At 44.6% G+C, this 19461-nt stretch overlaps 1 protein-coding gene and 1 pseudogene across 2 annotated transcripts in view; both read right to left on the reverse strand.

Moving 5' to 3' along the window:
- Positions 1–19461, reverse strand: part of WWOX (WW domain containing oxidoreductase) — a gene marked incomplete at its 3' end in the record, with an annotated part of 976786 nt that overhangs the window by 882676 nt on the left and 74649 nt on the right. The window lies entirely within an intron of this gene.
- On the reverse strand, positions 11253–11785 carry LOC309976873 (zinc finger protein 142-like; annotated as a pseudogene). The gene has a single exon. The product of its transcript is annotated as a zinc finger protein 142-like (transcript).

The raw sequence follows: 19461 nt of genomic DNA on the forward strand, positions 1-19461 counted from the left end.
CTAATGAACTAAGGGCAGGCCATAATGATAGCACAGGAAAGGAGGACCAATATGAATACTGGCTTCACTGTCTGACGGTCATGACAAAGGACCCCTAGAGGAGGAAACGTAACACAGGCACATTAATTGGTCCTTGGGTAAGAAATATTTCTATGGCCATAAGGACGTAAATATTTATTGTTTCTCATCTTTTAGAATCAATTCATAGATAATGCACAGGGGGGTTAATTACAGGTACAGAATGGAATATAAATGTTATTAACCATGACAAAGTAGAAGTGTAAGTGGCAGAAGTTAGGAGGTGAAGGGGAAAGATGGGGAGGGATGGGCAGGGGTGCCTAGAGCCTCATCTAACAATGTACAGTGTTGAAGACACTGTCCGGAGCGGAAAATGAAAATACACATACACACACACTCATGTGAGTGTGTGAGTGTATGTGTGTTTGTGTGTGTGTGTGTGTGTATATATATATATATATATACACACACACACATATATATAATACAAAACATACAAAATATACTATATAAATATATAATATACAAAATCAGGTTCCAAACACAATGGGAAGAAAGAGCTATGACTCCTGACGGTGGCATAGTGAGCTAAAAGCTTACCCACACAGTAAAGGTCATCAGCGAGCCCCTGACACTGACAGATCAAGAAATGTCTGAGTCGGGAATAAAGACACAGACCTACTACAAAATGGACTTGAGGACACGGGGAGAGGGAAGGCTGAGCTGGGACAAAGTGAGAGCGTGGCATGGACATATATACACTACAAATGTAAAATAGAGAGCTAGTGGGAAGCAGCCGCATAGCACAGGGAGATCAGCTCAGTGCTTTGTGACCACCTAGAGGGGTGGGATAGGGAGGGTGGGAGGGAGACGTAAGAGGGAGGAGATATGGGCATATATGTATAGCTGATTCACTTTGTTATAAAGCAGAAACTAACACACCACTGTAAAGCAATTATACTCCAATAAAGATGTTAAAACAATAAATAAATAAGCAAGTAAATAAATAAATGAGAGATGTCTGAGCATACTACTAAGACACAGCGGGTGGCCACCAGAAGATTCAAAAACAACAGCTGTTGAAAGTGGTTGCCTTTGTTCATACCTGGGAGGCGGCCCCCAGAAAAGCCTGGGGCACTGAGTCCTTTTTCTATCAAGGTCTGTTGAATGAATGGATGAGTGGATGAACGTGGAGGGTGAGAAGGGCAGAGTCAGAATCTGCCTCTGTTAGTCCTTCAGAACTCTCTTTTTCCCCCTAATTTACCTTTCTGTGTGTGGAGGAGTGGGGATGCTTGTACTGCTTTGGTTTTTCTGGTTTGGTTTCCATCCCACTGGTGAGAATCTGGTTCCCGGGTTCTGCAAGGGTGGCCTTCTGTGAATTGTGAGGATTCCCTGCAGAAGACCTGCTGCTGACGAAGCTGCATGGCCAGCTGGCCTGGGCTAAGCCCCCAAAAGCACCTGCCCCGGGAGCGGGGAGGGAGACTGGGGAAGGAGGCCTGACGCGTGAGCACCAGGGGGCCAGGGGCGACTTTCTGGTCAATGAACTACAGTTTAAGTCTAAGGAGTGAAAACTGACTTCTGTTCCACACTTACTACGAACTTGTTGTAACAAGAAAAGGAACGGGAAGAAATTTAAGAAAAAGCACTATCATGAGGGAGAGTCTATGACCTTGTCTATGACCAGAGACGGAGTCTATGACCTCGTCGGTTTGCTGTGTTTTGTTAAAACATACAGGCTCTGTTTTCAGATTCCGCTTCTGCAGTGCGGCCTTGGGCAAGTCACTCACCTCCTCTCGCTGTCATTTGTCCAGTGGGGACCCTGACATCCATTTCACGGTGTTACTAGATGATTAAATTAGATAATGCCTATTAACATTTGGCATGTGACTGATAGGCTCAAAAGTTCTCCTCAGGACTTCCCTGGTGGCGCCGTGGTTAAGAATCCGCCTGCCAATGCAGGGCACACGGGTTTGAGCCCTGGTCCGGGAAGATCCCACGTGCCGCGGAGCAACTAAGCCCATGGACCACAACTACTAAGCCTGCGCTCTAGAGCCCGCAAGCCACAACTACTGAGCCCACGTGCCTAGAGCCCATGCTCCGCAACAAGAGAAGCCACCGCGATGAGAAGCCCGCGCACCGCAACGAAGAGTAGACCCCGCTCACCACAACTACAGAAAGCCTGTGTGCAGCAGCAGAGACCCAACGCAGCCAAAAAATAAATAAAATTATTTTTAAAAAAAGTTCTCCTCTCCCTCCTCCTTGGATGAATACGGGAAAAATACACAGCTCTCCACCACAAAACGGGTTTCCCAAAAGGAGGGGGTGGTTCTTTCACGCGAAGGCTTATTAAGCTCAGATTCAGATAACTTCAAAGCGTGTGAAAAGCATTTGTTAAATCCAAAACATATTCTGATGCAAAATCAAAAAAAAAAAAGAAATCACAGTATATAAAGCTGTCAGTAATTGGCTGAATTTTTTAAAAAGCTGTATTAAAAAAAAATTATACCTGATGTAAAGAGGGGGCTAATTTAATCACCACTTATGGTATCTTCCACGTGGTGTGTTTCCACTGAAGCTGGAACCTCAGTTTCCCTTCTGTAAAAAGAGGTGACAACACAGGTCACAGAGGTTGAGTGCCTGGTACAGTGCCCGGTACAGTGCCCGACACAGGCTGGCTCTCAACTCACGCTCGCTATGATAAGTCACGCAACATCACCTTTTCCTTTTGCTCAAAATTAGATACCACGCGAGTCGTTTTCTCTCCAGCCTGGGTAGGATTTCCCCAGGATAACAAGGAGGTCAGAGTTGTGTTTTGCCCTCACTGCAAATGCTCAAGCCAGGCGGCAGTCGGTGGGGGTGATAAAACTGTCTCTCGGGCTCTTACCGTGACTTTTGTCCAAAATGATCAGAGAGTACATTAAATCATTAGCAGAAACTTTGCTGCCTGCTGATTTTACAATGCAGGCAATGAAATTCATTGCGGAAGCAAAATAAGGCCAATAATATAATTACAGCGCTCTGCCTAGGCAGTCAGAGCTAATGCTATTATTTGACATTGCAAGGCTGTGTTTTTTTCCCCAGAGCTTCGGTGGAGACAAGGTTTGCCCTAATTGGTTCCAAAGCACAAGCTCCCCACCACCATCTTTCCTCAGGACCAGTAATGTTAATTTCCACATGACTGTAAATAGTATTTGCAAACAATACAAACATGGTAATAAGAGGCTAGGTGGGTAATTAATGTGGTTACAAAGTAGCTTATTTGCATTTTTATTTAAAAACGACCTTCTTTAAAAAGCAGCTCAGATATTCTCTTTGCAAAAGGAGCCTTGGTTAAAGAGTACAGTGGTAATTACTCTCTTTAGGGGTTCTTTTATATGTCCTTCAGGGAATTAGAATGAAAAGATAAGCAGAATTACAAAGGAAATCATGTAAAATATGAAATGTACTATAAACACTTAGTAGTGTATTTACCATAAGCTGGGCCTACCTTTTTCATTAATGGAATATTTTAACCAACTTACAATACATTCAAATTAATTGTAGATATGGTTAAAAGGTACAATCATCTAGTTAAACTTTTTTTTTTTTTTTGTAAAGGTGTAAGAATTATAAGATTTTTCTGTGCCCTCACGGTGAATTCCACAGGGTCACCTCCTGCCAGAAAGTGCCCTCAAGCAGATAAAGGGTTAAGTGCGGTGACCCTCAGGGATAAGGTGATCTGTGTTCTTCCCTGACAAAAGGAAACCAGGTTAGCGCAATCATTTCATCTATCTCTTCTTAGCTTATGTCTTGCATTCCTGGGCTCAAAACATAGGAATTCGGTCTTTCCCATTCTTTTCCCAACTGTGATATGTGCAAATTTTTAGAAGGTTTCCAGGGTCAGGACCATTCAGCAACTGAGAAACGTGAATTCACTGTGAAGCCATTTAATCATCACCAGTGGGAGGTGAGCCAGGAGCTGTCACAGAGATGAAAAGGCACATCACCACCCCTCATGGAGTTCATGGTCTTTTTGACAAAACTGTCACATGGAGGTGCCTGTCAGGTTGGATGATGGAGCAGGTTCCAGCAGGCCTGCAGGCACCGGGAGAAGTTCCACACGGGGTGCAGTTTTCAAGGTGAAGGAAGAGGACCTGAGCAGCGGAAGGGTGGGGCTCTGCAGGTGGAACTGCCAGCACGTCCCAAGGTCCTGGGACACGGAATAGCTTGGTGGGCCTGGGGACCCTCATGGGGGCAGCCCAACGGGTCAGAACCAGCAGAAGGCAGACAAGAAGCTGCCAGTGCAAACGTCAACCAGGTAACAACTCCGTTCACTTATTCCTTCAACGAACATTTATCAAGGACTTGCTCTGTGCGAAATTATGTTCTACAGCAGAACTCACACTCTGTTGGGATAAGGCGGTCAGGAAGCAATAAGTATAACACGTGAGGAAAGTAAAGAAAATGTTAGGATACACTCTAAGTGCTAAAAATAAAAGAGAGGGGGTGAAGGTGGTTAAACCAGGCAGGATGAAGTAACAGGGGATGATAGCTACTCCTCGGTCCCAGCTAACCACTGTCAAGTCTTCCAACATTTTTAAGACAAGCGAGAAATTTGGATTCTTGAGTGAAACTTTTTTTTTTAACTTAAAAAGCAAACAAGTAACCTACTGGGCAGCTACAGTAAACCCTGTCTGCAGAGGAACAATGTATAAAAGCTCCTGACTTGAAAGGGACGTTATATTGTTTTTTTAAAAAATACATCTTAAAAAGATCTGTCTTTACTCTCGTTTACCCAGCCCTCCAAAATTTATCCCCCCAAATTTTATTTCTGGCTAAGACTGCCTGTCCTCATTTAAGCATCTCTATTCATGCAGATTGCACACGAGGCTGACACTTTGTCACTCCCACCGCTGCCATCCTCTAAACATTCAAAGCATATCTTTCATTGGTTGCATAATGGCACTGCCGCTACATAAGACGAGATCTAAATAAGACCAGCTACTTGGTATTGTTTTGAAAATATTCACCCGGTAAAATTTATTTATCCTTTGGATAGAATTCAGAGGCTGTAATAATGTTTTAAATATGATTTCCAAATACCTGAGAAAAGCAGAAAAGCAGTGAAGTGGAAGGGAAGGATAATAAGTTTATGACATGCACGTAAATATATCCAGAAAACTGGGTCATTTACACCAGAACTGCAATCTTTTCTATTAAAACATGCTAACGGCAGTATGAAAAATGGTTTGCGGTTTTAAAGAAATACAGCACTACAAACGTCAGCGTGAGGGAACTCAATAACACTTAATGAAACTTTGGATTTCAAATTAATTACTGATTGACTAAGACATCTAGAGGGAAAACAGCCTCGATGAGAGAAGGCTGGGAACGGGCCATAAATCTGGATGCCTCTTGCCAGGACTCTGGGCTGCCTTCTCCTACCCAGCCCATTAATGCTAGGTTAATGGGGTGACTGGTCCCTGCAAAGACCACCGGTTTCATTCTCCGAAATAAGACTGGTCAGGATTTTCCTGACTCTTTCAGATATACCTTTCTTTCTTTTCTTCTTCTTCTCTTTTTTTTTTTTTTAACTTGTGTATCTGTGGTTTTAACTGCTTATGGGAACCTAAAGTAAAAAGTTAAAGAAACTGGTGAAGTGATATTTTACTGAAAGACAAAGGGTACCTATGTTAAGAAACTGTCCTTGGTAAAGCATATTATTTGTTCACTGTTATTGTTCCCTCCTTGCCTTTGCCATGCTTTCCTATAGGTGGGGTACACTTTCCTGCCCCACTCATGTTGGTCTTGGCCCTGAGACCTGATATGACTATCGGAATGTGAAGGTCACTTCTGCTCAAGGTCTGAACAGAAGTCCCTGGAGCTTCTGCCTCTGGTGACTTCTCCTGCAGCCTGGGTACTGGAATGACAACTCATGAGAAACAGCCAGGGGAAGCCCAGTTAATACAGCAGAACCATGGCCAACTTCCAGCCCTCATGGGGCATGAACAAAGAATACACATTGGCATGAACCCCTTGAGTTTTTGCTGCAGTAACAAGCAACCTCTGGGGTTGCTTGTTACTGCAGCAAAAACTGACTAATATGCAGTCCTTGCCCATTAACTAAGAACTTTTCTACCACAGTGTTCAAGTCTTACCTGTTTTCTGCATACATAAGATATTTCATAACATTCAACTATAACAGCTCTAGACTCATAATAAAGAAATTCTCACCTACAGGATAAAAGCCTTTTTTTAATAGTTACTGTCACAAAATGGACAGGGAAGAGAATGCATCAACCACCATTCGTAATAAGAGCTTCAAAGTAATGAATGGTCAGCAGTCAGCTAACAACAGCAACAAGAAACCAGTAACATCACCAAGTGCTTATTACTATGTGCCAGGCACTGTTCTAAGTTGTCACACATACTTCCCCACAAAAACCCAGGATGTGGGGCCTATTTTTATCTTCCTTCTATGAACAAAGAAAGTGAAACAGAGAGGTTAGCTAACTTGCCCCAAAACTATGTGGACAGCCCTTATCTTTTTTATTCTCCATATAATTCTGAGTTATTCCTTATCAAATTCTACTGTTCTCTGTGTCATCCTTTCAATATAACCAAAGCAGATTAATTAAAAATATTCCAAGCATAAACATTCCATCATTCCTGAGGTAAGTTACTCCTATGATCATATATCCTGTAAATTCTGAGAACGGCTCTAATAATGATTCCAATTCATCTTCCCACCAAGCTGCGCCTTCCAGCCCCCCTTGGACAACGCTAAAATGCGTTCTCAAATCCCACCTCAGGGAAGAACCCCTTCCAAGGATCAAGAACCTGCCTTGCTGTAAATCCTTACCTGAAACCTTCCCCATGTGGGAAATCTGTGTTAATTCCACCAACTGTAGCTATAAAACAGCAATCATGTACAGGGGTAAAAAGAGAGAGAGAGAGAGGCTGAAACTAATAAAGTGGAATTAACATATCCATGCGGATGTCGTATATAATACGTACAAAACAGGTATCCAAGGTTTTTAAAATGAAACCTGCTAAAATGTTGGGACCATTTTGTTGAAAGCTCAAACAGATACACTAGAAACTCACAATTATGCTATTTTCAGCTGGCGGGAGTACGTTTTTCTACCTTCCCTACCTGTGAGCAAGGATCACCCAAGCTAGTCGGTCCAACCCAACAGCAACAGTCCCAGGGCCAAGGTGCGCTGCCCCAGCCTGCACTCTGCTCAGCTGGCTGTGGCCCACGAGGGAGGAGGGGGCACCCGAGCCTCATTCTCACAAGGGGGCAACGTGGCAGGTGGCCCTGGAATGGGATGGGGGGTGACCCGGTGGGCCCGCAGCACCATCTTGCCTGATCCAACCCTCATCACAGAGGGTGGGCAGGGAGTATAGAAAATATAGTTTATTCCACAGTTTTGTCTTAAAAAGGGAGTGGAAAATGACAAAAGTAACCCTGAAGCTGATATTCATCTTTAGTGTTCGGACATTTAATACCAGAGGTGCCAGCCTCAAGGAAAGAACCCTAAGGAAGTCACACGGTTATCAGGATACAGATGGCCTGGGTTCCACATGAACACCAGTTGGGAGGGACAACATGAAAGGGACGTGAGTCTGCTGACATGCAAGGCCCCCCTGTCCTGAACCCCCATTCATCAGCGGTCACTCCAAACCCCATGAAGTAGGTGGTGTCATCTCAGAGATTCACTGCCTGACCCAGGTACGACATCCACTGAGAAACTGGGCTGGGATTCAAACCAAGTGGTTTTGACCCAGATCCAAAATGCTTTCCCCCTGTAGGATCAGTGCGACTACAGACAGCCGTTAAAAAGATGCAGGACCTGATGCAAATCTCTCTAAATGGGACCCGACTCCTTCTCCTAACATGTCTTGTAGGATAGGACGGACTGGAATGGATGTGACACTGAGGGTCAGAGCACCTACTAGGCAGAGCCTCTGGGTCTGGGTCCCCAGGACTCCCCAGGCGTACTAGATAGGACCAATCTGGTTGCATGTGACAGAAGCCCAGCTGAAACTAGCTCACACACAAAGGAAGGTTCATCAGCTCCATAACTGGACAAGCCCAGGGGTGACGTCGGCCCAAGGAACTCTTTTGCTCTCTCTCATTTCAGCTTGCCTTCACCATTCTTATCTGTCTCCTTGTAGCTGGAAATATAGCTCGTAGCAGCCCATATAAACATCCTTCTAGCTCCCAGCACCTAAGACAAGAGAGCATCTTCTTCACCGACTACTGACTGGTCTGGCTCCAGTATGATACACCATAACTGGCCCAGACTAGCTCATGCAAAATACTACCATGGTCTTCACTTCCACAGTCCCCAGGATGGAGCTGTTAAGAATGAGCGTGGGAAGAGATGCTTGACAAGACAACAGCTATCACACAGGGGAAGCCAGGGGTGGGAAGGGAGCTGCAGCAGAAAAGTAACAGGGGGTTCGTTGTTATTATTATGTTAGCCACTGGCTGTTCGCAAACTCCAAGATCCTTTCTCTTTCTCAACAAATAGACTTAAGGGTTGTCGTTCCAATTTCATACGCCCTGCATACTGCTGGGCTTATGACTCTCTTCGCTCGGCTCTGAAGACGGACAAAGGAGCAGCAAGCACTATTGCAGAGACACGCAGACTTTCACATCCCTCGTGAACCTGCATCAACAAAGAGGAGGATGGAGGCAAGGCATCCTCTGTGCTGTGGCATCCATGACCACCGAAGACCAGTGGTGAAGCGCAAACCCGCTGGGCCTGGGACACCACAGGTAGGAGGTCCGGGGAGGCCACACCTGCAGAGGTGAGCTGATGCCTCCAAGATCTTACCGATTAACTTGTCACAACTTGCCTCTGGAACCCACCTAGTCCTGGTCCTAGGAACCCAAGCTTCCTCCTGTTGCTAGTGCCAACTGAAACATACACACACACACACACACATATGCACACAACTTAAGAGCTGTGAGTTGAGTTTTATTCAGGGTCTTACTGAGGACTAGAGCCAGGATTCACCCTCTGAGATGGCTCTGAGGGACTGCTCCAAAGAGGCAGGGGAGAGGCTAGTGGGTGCATCTATATTGATTTTGGCTAAAGAGTACGTCCAGTCAAACATCCATCTCGGTAGAAGCTTACTGCCAGTCACGAGGAACAGGTATCCCAGTTCATGATCTTAGTGCCTTTCTATATCCGGGAAGATGCAAGAATCCAAGTTCACGCAGTGGAGGCTAACACAACATTGTAAATCAACCATACTCCAATAAAAATCAATGAGGAAAAAAAAAAGAATCCAAGTTCATGAAATTTTTTTCTGAAATATATCTAACTCTATAAGGGGCCTGTTTTGCCAAAACACAGAGTGCCTCATCCTGAACTCCTTTCAGGGTGTACTTCAGTGGCTAACGACCTAATCCTTGTAGAACCCAATGGTGGGCGACATTCCTTGTTCCACACCAGCATGGCTCAGCCCCAAACCTGCCCCTTGCAATTCCATCCTGCGGATGAGCTGCTTCCTCCCAGCCACTGCTTGGATCAAATGCAAGCCTGCACTGGAATGCCAGGAACTCTGGTGCTGACTTCTCCTCTGCCTGCCCCTCCAAATCCTTCCTGCCCACTCACCCTCCTTCTCTGCCCTGCCCCCTCCTCTCCATCCCTCTTCAATAGTTTTATAGCAGGATCTAATCTAATCTTTATGGTTAGCCAAGCACGGAATCAAACAGCATCAAAACAGAAGATGTGCCGTACTTCATCAGATGTAGGTTCCATTTTCTCCGGTGGCCCCAAGGAAAATCATTTATATGATTTCAAAAAGAATGTCCTTTCCCCCCCACCCCACCCCACCCAGCCTGGTCAAGACCCATGAGGGATCTTAACATCCACAGATCTTTCGATACCCTTACGTGAGCCAATGAATTTTCCACCTGGACCATATCATAACGGCCCATAATTTAGTGCCCACTCTATAAAGTATGACTTACTGTTTTATTTTTTTTCTAATTTTAGCCCCTCAAAACTTCCAAACAATACTCCTACTGTTCTGGGATTTTTCAAATACGACCCTTTTACTCCAATCTGTAGCCTTAAAACTTTATTTTTCCCAACTGAGGCAAGCGAACTATTCTTCTATGTTCAGATAAAAGCACTTCTCACTACTTTCATCATTTTAGCTGTATTGACTTAATATTCATGGACAACCACTGAATTCCATAGAAAACAGCTAGTTGGAAAACCATAGAAAATACCTTTTAATCAGCTGAATAAGAAACTAAACACTTCCAAGTTCTCATAACCCTCGTGAGGAATTACAATGAAGAGATGTTATATTAATTAAATTCTTGGAATGCATCCATAATGCTTAATGGAAATGGAAGCCTTAGGAGGTCTTAAATGCCTGCGACACACCCACCACATCATTTAAATCCCTGAAACCCACCCACATCTTCCAAGGAATCTGTTTAAACCCGATCATTTGCATCATACAAAAATACTTAGATTTATGATAATTTTTATTTTTATCTTTTTAATCTATTTATTTATTTATTTTTGCCTGCATTGGGTCTTTGTTGCTGCACTCGGGCTTTCTCTAGCTGCGGCAAGCGGGGTCCACTCTTTGTTGAGGTGTGTGGGCTTCTCATTGTGGTGGCTTCTCTCGTTGCGGCGCACAGGCTCCAGGCGCGTGGGCCTCAGTAGTTGTGGCTTACGGGCTCTACGGCACAGGCTCAGGAATTGTGGCGCATGGGTCTAGTTGCTCCTCTTGCTGCCATTTCTTAAGCAACTAGCAGGACCTTGACAAAGAAAGGCTTAGGAAACACTTTTGCTTGGTCCTCCAACTGCCCTATGAGAAGAGGGATCTGGGATGCTGCAAGGTTAAGGCCACCATGCCTGTCAATGGTGGAGGCCAGGTTTGTCCTACGTTTATTCTGGTGGTTCTTTTTCCCTTTATTATTTTTTTGTTTAAATAAAAATTCAGTGCAACAACAGAACTATATAAAGAATAACCACCTCCCACCCTCACACACATAATTTGGTCTATCTCCTTTCAGACCTTTTGGGGTCATTTTTTGGCAATTTGCTTTTTTAAGTTTATGTACTTATTTATTTTTGGCTTTCGGTCTTTGTTGCTGCGCATGGGCTTTCTCCAGTTGCGGTGAGCAGTGGCTACTCTTTGTTGTGGTGCGCGGGCTTCTTATTGCAGTGGCTTCTCTTGTTGCAGAGCGTGGGTTCTAGGCGCACAGGCTTCAGTAGTTATGGCTCTCGGGCTCTAGAGCACAGGCTCAGTAGTTGTGGCACACGGGCTTGGTTGCTCCGCAGCACATGGGATCTTCCCAGACCAGGGCTCGAACCTGTGTCCCCTGGGGTCTCTCCAGGAGCACCTGGGGACAGGTTTCCAGCTACTGCTTCCACAATGATCTCCATGTTCTCTGTGTCCTCTTCAGTTGCTGTGGTTTCTACCAGCAGGCAGCCTGGGTCAGCAGGCAAAGGTGGAGGGTTCCCAGAAGGACAGGGGCTCTGGACAGGCTCTACGAGTCCACGGTTAGAGAGAGGTCAGGGGATCAGCAATAACTCAGGGCACAGTCCATCCATCTCCCCAGTGCTGTTGGCTGGCTGTGAGTCCAACACAGGGTCTGTCATCACCACCAACTTGTGTGCTACGTCCTCTTACGTGCTTAGGGAGGAGCCAAGGAGGACGCGGTGTCGTCTAGACTGAGCCGCTGGAAGGCGGCGTGAGGTGGGACATAGGTGGGCACAAGAGAAGAAATGAACTTATCTTCGGGGCACGGGTACGCGTGGCCTTGGACGGATACAGTCCCCTCGCTTCTCGGGGCCTCAGCGTCTCTATCTGTAAAGTGCAGACGATGACAGCGTACACATGGCTGGGCGGGAGCGGGAATCACAAGTGCCAGCAAATGGGAAAGCCGTTTTAACCTGCAAGGCGCCCGGCCCTGCACGGGCGGGAGCCTCATCTCTATCAAGACTTAGATTTCAAAAGGGACTGAGGAGGAAAATGAAACTTCATCTGGCTTCCTTCCATGCGTTGTTTTACGTGTCTTCTGATTTGGTTCTGTGTAATTTATCTCAGTTATTTAGAATTTCTTTCAACTTTCAAGAAGAAAGCTAATTCTGACGGGAGAATTCAAGTCTGTTCATTCATTCATCCATTCATTCACTCCCTCATTCAACAAACAGGAGAAAGCAACTGAGAAGAAATCATTCACTGAGTACCCATAAGCACCACGTCCTAGAAGCTTTGTCTATTTTTGCTACAATTACACAATGATCATGTGGACCAAAAAAAAAGCTTACTGAATGTCATCCATGGGCCTCACACTACACCAAATACAAGATACTCAAATATCAACACAACAAATCACACGATAATCATCATTATTAGTCTCTTCAATTTACACATGTGGAAACTCAGGCTCAAAGAAATTAGGTTTCCATCATCACATGGGACTCTAATGGTCCCTGGTTTGATATTCAAAACTACCTTTTCTTTGTTTGTTTAAGATTTCCAAAGTCATAACAGATCTTAAAGTGGAAAACAAGCATTGCAAATACATTTCCATCCTGGGTGGGTGTGGCGGGGGGCGGGTGTACATACTCCTGCATTATAAAACATAGAACATGCTACACTGATATATTACCTGTACAGCTGGTGACATAACCCTCCTGGTTTTTTTCAGAAAAAGGTAAACTAAGGAAGAGTGTGTCTGTATCTAGACAATACGTTTAATAAGGATGTGGGAAAGCAGAAGAGGCCATAGGGGAGGTTGATCACACAGGGCTCTGGTCCCTGGGTTTTTAGCCTGGAGAAAAGGCAGACAGGTGCTTCTCTGTGGCCTCCTGGCATGTTAAAAGTTATGACACAATATAAGTTTAAAAAAAAATTATGACAAACTGTCCTCTACCTTAACAACAAGAAACGGATACAAATCTTGGGACACACATATCAAGAAAGCCTACTTTAAGTAGCCATAGAAACAAATACCTCGTTAACCCTCCTGTTTAAAAAAGCTTTGCAATACAACAAATATTAACTACTTCTAAAAGCACCAAATTCAACTTATGAGGCTCTTCCTTAAAAAAAAAAAAAGAAACAAACAAAACAACCTGGGGCTTCCCTGGTGGCGCAGTGGTTGAGAGTCCTCCTGCCATGGCCGCTGAGCCTGCACTCCGCAACGGGAGAGGTCACAACAGTGAGAAGCCCGCGTACCGCAAAAAAAAAAAAAAAAAAAAAAACAACCTGAAAAACCTGGGAGTTAGATCCGGTATAAATTTTCCGGAACATCAGGCTCATATGGACCATACAAACTACGTGTTTAAGGGGAAGGCATTCCTCTCACCCTTCAAACTGGGAAAGGAAGTAATTGCCTTCGAAAGAGATTTGAACCACTGTGACGCTACTTAAAGCGAAGTAAAGGAAGGACAAGAGATTTAGGTTCTGAGACTTGGAAAAAAGACCCTGTGTCATTCTCTTCTCTTTGGCAGATTAAGGTACCAATTCCTATTATACCATTTCTCACCTTCTAATGAAACTAGTTCTGTAACCCTCCAAAGACCAGGAGTTCCCTGAGTGCAGGCTTCTCTTCTTTGCATCTGCTCAGCACCTCGTGCAAAGCTTGGGATAACTCAGCCACATTCTAAGGGTGGGATGGACCGACAAATCCATGGACCTCCAAGCCAAGAGCATCTTTTGCTACTAGGTTGCCTTGAAGCTTTACTCTAAGCAACAGCCCTAATTAAGAAGTAACTCAGCAAACTATTATATATAGAGTGGTGAACAACAAGGTCCTACGGGATAGCACAGGGAACTATATTCAAAATCCTGTAATAAACCATAATGGAAAAGAATATGAAAAAGAATATATATGTAATATCTGAATCACTTTGCTGTACACCAAAAACTAACACAACATTGTAAATCAACTATACTTCAATTGAAACAAAAGAAGTAACTCAAAGAGTAAAAACTAATGTAAAGGGTGTTTCTTGGGAGGTGACAGAATAGTTCGGTATCCTGATTGTGATGGTACTTATGCAAACCTACATATTTAACAGAACTATACACACACACACACACATACACACACACACACAAGTACATGTAAAAACTGGTTAAATATGAATAAATTCTTTAGTTTATAATTATGTACCAATGTCAATTTCCTAGATTTGATCATTCTAATATGGTTATATAAGATGTTATTATTGGGGAAAGCTGGGTGACGGTCAGGTACCCAGGAACTCTCTGTATTAGTCTTTGCAACGTCTATGAGAATCCAAAATTATTTTTAAATTAAAAAAAAAATTTTAAGTAGAAAATGCCAACAAGTCAAAGGACATAAATTTTCAGGTTAAACTGTGAGTTCTAACCATTAGGGATTTGTGAGAAAGACACCAAATTTTTTTTTCTCTCTCTGTTGCTTACCCTTTGGATCAGTACCATTCAATAAAACTAATGAAAGTCACACATGTAATTTAAATTTTCTAGTAGTCAAGTCAAAAAAAAGGGTAAAAAGAAACAAGTGAGATGAATTTTAATATTTTAACCCAGTGTCTAAAATATCATCTCAGCATGGAATCAATATAAAAAACACTAATAAAATATTTTACCTTTTTATACTATGTCTTCAAAATCTGATAGGTATTTTATTTCACACTTACAGATCATTTCAACCTGGACCAGGCACATTTCAAGCCCTCAATTGCCATATGTGGCCCCTGGCTACCATACTGGGCATCTCCACTCTAGATACCACCTATAAGTGGCTGTGAAAAGTCACTTCGAGCTGCTTTCTTACTTACATTTTTTATTTCCTTTGGATGAATGGTTATCTCCAGCATTTTAAGCCTACTTGATGGTGGCAGTGTACACCACTTGAGGGTAATAGGTCTAAAGGAGTGCCGTCTACTGATGAGTTTCTAGACATACACTTATTTTAAAATAACACACACCCCCAAAGCCAAAATCACTGTTCAACTTGAAAAAGTTTTCTGGATGTGAAATTTTTTCTGCACTGTGACATATTCCTGGGGACAGTGGTGGGTCCTTTCTATCCAGGTCATCGTAGAATGAAGACAGAGTCTCATAAGCTGTAAGGAGTTTGGGGGTGGTGGGCAGGAGGGTCTCTGATGCCTTCCCTGTTCCCTTATGATTCAAAGTTGCATTAAACACAGACTATCAGTTAGATAACTGCAAAAACCCTTGAAGTAACCAGAAGGAAGTCCTGAGGGCTGCTCTCTGCTAGTCTAATTGCCCACCTCCTGTCACTCCCGTGGCAGGTGTGCACCCCCTGCACCTAGAGGTTACATGTGGCTCTGGCCCAGGGAACGTGAGCAGCTGCGACAGCGTCACCCTGAGCATGAGTCTGAAGGGCAGTGCACGGTCAGCACGCCTTTCTCTTCCTCTGTCACAACACCCAGAGACACGAGTCGACTCCGGTTGGCTAAGCGAGGTCCCATCTAGCACAGCCTTCCCAGCAACTCACGATGGAAATGTCATTGGAACAAGAAATAAACCTCAGTTGTTTTAAGCCCCTGAGATTTTGAGGTCGTTTGTTATTACGGTCTAGCTTGGCCTGTCCTAACACATCATTCAATTGTCGATTCCCTACGCCTGACATCAACTATTCCATCCAGGGTCTCTCCCTGAGTACTTGGGCCTTATCGTATCTGCTATATAACCCAGGCTGGGTTTTACAGTGGTTTCATTACCGACCATAAAAACTGTAACAGTGGAACTGTATAAACAAACCAAACAGTGTTTTTACTGTAAAACATGAATGTAATATAAATATTTGTCTTTGCCTTCTCTCAGCATCTGTAATGAGAGCAGAAAATTCATGCCATATGTTTATAGTATGAAGGGGGAAGAAGAAAAAAAGATCTCAGTGATTCATCCATGCGGGTGCTGGCTAAGCTGGTTAGTATTTTTAATTCATCCATTTTCTTTCACAGATAAATTCTCCACAAATTCTAAAACCCTTTCGATCGTTAGTTGCCAAATTCATGACTGTTCCTACAGGAGGGTCCTTGCTAAGGAGAACGTGAATGTTGGGCTATGAGGTCAGCTTCTCTGACAAGAAGAGAAACTGTGGAGTGAATGAGGACTGTGGCCTCTCCCCAGCCCGGCTCCACAAATTTGCATATGAAATAACCTCTCTGAACACTTGAAAAGACTCGCCCTACCTCTAGCTGGAAGTGCACCTGGACACGTGGGGTCCTGAGAGCTCCTGCTTTTTTTGCATCGTCACAGGGAAAAGCACCGAGCACGTTAAGTGGCTCCTGCCTGCAGGAGGACCTTCCGATTGGGTGGGAGCGGGGTTACGGCCCCTGCCAAGGTGTGTGCCAAGCACACGATCCAGCTTCGCACGCAGGGAGCAACGGGGAACATTTTTATTTCAGAGCCGTAATGGAGTCCTTGATGTGAAGGTGCTGAAGCTGCCCGGAGTGTCTGTGCAGTCTTCTAGGATGCCAGCCGAGGGGCACAGAGAATGGTTTCATTTCCTCCAAACTGGCTCACGGACCAGAGGTTTCTGGAAACTGTCACTGTCCCACAGAATCCAATACCACAGCAAGGAAGCTCTGTTTGAACACAGAGCAAACATACCCGGACGAGGCTCTGTCTGGCACAGAGGAGGCCAGCCCCTCGTGGGCACGAGAGCTGTTGGCGGGAATAGGGGAAGCAGGAAGGCCTTGATGGGCTAGAGCCCAGGAGAGGCAAGGCACAGAGAGGTAACCTCCAGAAGCTCTTGGTACGGTGAGCAGCGCCAGTGGGTGGAACCTACTGCGGGCCACAAGCCGGGCACTGCCACCTCACTTAATCTTGACAAGCGGCCTATGCAGGGAAGCAGTTAGCTTGAGAGGCACGTGGAGGAGAGCCTGGACTGAGAATACTCACTGCCAGCAGATGGAGAGCCAGGATTCCTACCTAGGTCGGGCTGATTCCAAAATCTGGGCTGGCGACCATGAACTCGGCAGCTGGAGTCAAAGAAAAACCCTCATATTTCTAACCAGCTGGTCTAGCACCTTCCAACAGTGATGAGAAACACAGGTACTGGGTCTGCTCCTACCCAAGTATTACTGAGCCTGGACCTCAACCAGGTCCTGCTCTCCTCCTCCGAGTTGAGTGTTGATATTATTATTATTAATTTACATGTCTGTCAACACACCTATCCTCCCTGAAGGCAAGCACAACATCTTAGGTACCTATACAGGCTCACCGTCTAGTGGGATGCTTGGCATGTAATGAAGTTCCGACAGATGTCTGTTGCTTAAATAAGGGGACCTTCAGCCAACAATCAATGTGTGATGTGATCAGCGCTGTGATGCATGCGTGTTTAAAAACCAAAACGTGGACTTTAAGCTCCTTGAAGTCAGGAACGTTTGCTTTCTTTGTCACTGCCACGTCACTCAGAGAAAGGGGCTGCTAACAATTTGCTGAGGGGAGGGAGGGAAGGTGGGCAGGAGAGGGGGAAAAGCAGTCCAGGAAAGCTCTAGGGGAAAGACACCAGTGGGCAGAGACTCACTGCATACAGAGGCATCAGGTGGACGAGCTTGACTGAGGTCACCCCAAGCAGAGGAAGTCTTCTGTGACAAGACAGAGGGAGACAGGAGGGTTCGGGAACAGCTATGAGGTCGGTATAATTGGGAAAAGGAAGAGAATGGTCGGAGATGAACTTGGACAGGTAGGCAGGGGCCAGACCACACAGGGACCCCAAATGTTTTTTTTAATCCTGTATAGCACACACTAGGTACCTGGGCACCGTTCTACGTATCCAGGTACCATCCTAAGCGCTTTATGTGCAAGACTTCAGCTAATTTTCACAACCTTGTGACTCCGGTACTATTAGCATTCCCATGTTACAGATGAAGAAACTGAGGCAACAGGAAGTGAAGGGCACCTGGTTTGTAAAGGGAAGAAACAGGATTCAAACTCGAGCACACCAGAGCCCAAGGCTGTTGCTTACACCCATATAACATATCTTACAGATCAATCCTTTTAGCCCAATTAAGTTAGCAAGTTTTAGCACCCCTTCCCAAGAAGGTGCCTGGCACTGAATAAGGATACACTGAGGCTAAAGGAATCCTTGCCAGCAGCCGTCACGTTGATCAGGTAGGCTATTTACTCTTGTTAAATAAAGTCTTTATAGACCCCAGTCTGTCCGCTTATAAATTTAAAATATATTCTATTGCTTTTTAAAAATCTATATTTAATTATACAGCATCAGTGAAATTTCACTTGGGGAAAGATAATCTAACATAAGTGAATGCTTCCAATAGAAAAAGCTGTAATTTAAAATAAATTACTGTGTTAGGGAAAAAAATTTACTCTCTTCGTAGAAAAACAATTACTATCTGGTATTAGGTACCCCACGCAATTAGAAAGTCACATCAAGAGCAAAGAACCAAATAAACACCCCAAATTCCTCCTCTCCCCATGTAGCTTTCACTGGTGATCCCAGACACCAAGTGTGTGTAGCAGGCTCTGGTCCGAGTTTCATTAAGGCTTAAAATCAATTAAGCCACAGATTGGAACAATCATTCCTCCTTTGCAAAGTATTGATATTTTTTTCTTGGCCACTTTAGGGCTTCTCCAGCACTCACGGGGAGATTTATGTTAGACAATTTCTTTCTGATTAAAACAAATCATAGCTCAACATTTCTAATTTCCTCCTTTCTAAGCAAGAAATGATCAGAGAACTCTGAAAACAGTGATCAAACTCATCGTGCAGAGGCTGGCACTAAAAACCTCCATAAAAACACTCCGGAGACTAGTTCTCTCCCCCTTCTCCCCCTCCCCCTCCCCCCTCCCGTTTGTGTGTCTTTCTCTGTACTTCTGTTCCACCCCACCCCCACTCTGGCTCTGTTTTTCTCTGTCTCTCTCTCCAGCTCATCTCTCTTTCAGTAAGCGTCTGTCTTTGACAGGTTTCAGGGCAATTACTTATTAACCGAAAGGCAAAGGGATGTTAGAAGCAAAGCCCACCCCAGCTGCTTTTCTGACCTAAGTAATAGGAAAAAGAAGGTTTCTATATTTACCTCCACAGGCATCACCCGAGGCCTTTAAGTTTTATGGAAGTTACTGATTTCGGACTTCCCTGGTGGCCCAGTGGTTAAGAATCCGCCTGCCAACGCGGGGACACAAGTTCGAGCCCTGGCCCGGGAAGATCCCACGTGCCGCAGAGCAACTAAGCCCGTGCACCACAACTACTGAGCCTGCGCTCTAGAGCCCACGAGCCACAACTACTGAGCCCGTGTGCCTAGGGCCGTGCTCCTCAACAAGAGAAGCGACCGCAATGAGAAGCCCGCACACAGCAACAAAGCGTAGTCCCCGCTCACCGCAACTAGAGAAAGCCCGCATGCAACAACTTAGACCCAACGCAGCCAAAAATAAATAAATAAAAATTAAAATAAATTTTACATCAATTATTTTTTAAAAAAACAAGAA

The sequence above is a fragment of the Leucopleurus acutus genome (genome assembly GCF_964270905.1).
Source record: "Leucopleurus acutus genome assembly, chromosome: 20".
Classification (NCBI taxonomy): Eukaryota; Metazoa; Chordata; class Mammalia; order Artiodactyla; family Delphinidae; genus Leucopleurus; species Leucopleurus acutus.